This window comes from Scyliorhinus canicula, chromosome 22 (genome assembly GCF_902713615.1).
Source record: "Scyliorhinus canicula chromosome 22, sScyCan1.1, whole genome shotgun sequence".
NCBI lineage: Eukaryota > Metazoa > Chordata > Chondrichthyes > Carcharhiniformes > Scyliorhinidae > Scyliorhinus > Scyliorhinus canicula.
The window spans coordinates 29,225,917-29,226,152 of record NC_052167.1 but is presented as its reverse complement, the minus strand read 5'-3'; positions in this window follow the sequence as shown (position 1 = coordinate 29,226,152).

The following is a 236-nucleotide window of genomic DNA, read 5'->3' as shown; positions in this document are numbered from 1 at the left end:
GAGAGGAGATTCGGATAGCACCACACACAGAGAGAGATTCCGGATAGCACCCACCGCACAGAGAGATTCCGGATTGCACCCACCCCACAGAGAGAGAGATTCCGGATAGCACCCACCGCACAGAGAGAGAGATTCGGATAGCACCACCGCACAGAGAGATTCCGGATAGCACCCACCCACACAGAGAGAGAGATTCGGATAGCACCCACCGCACAGAGAGAGAGATTCCGGATAGC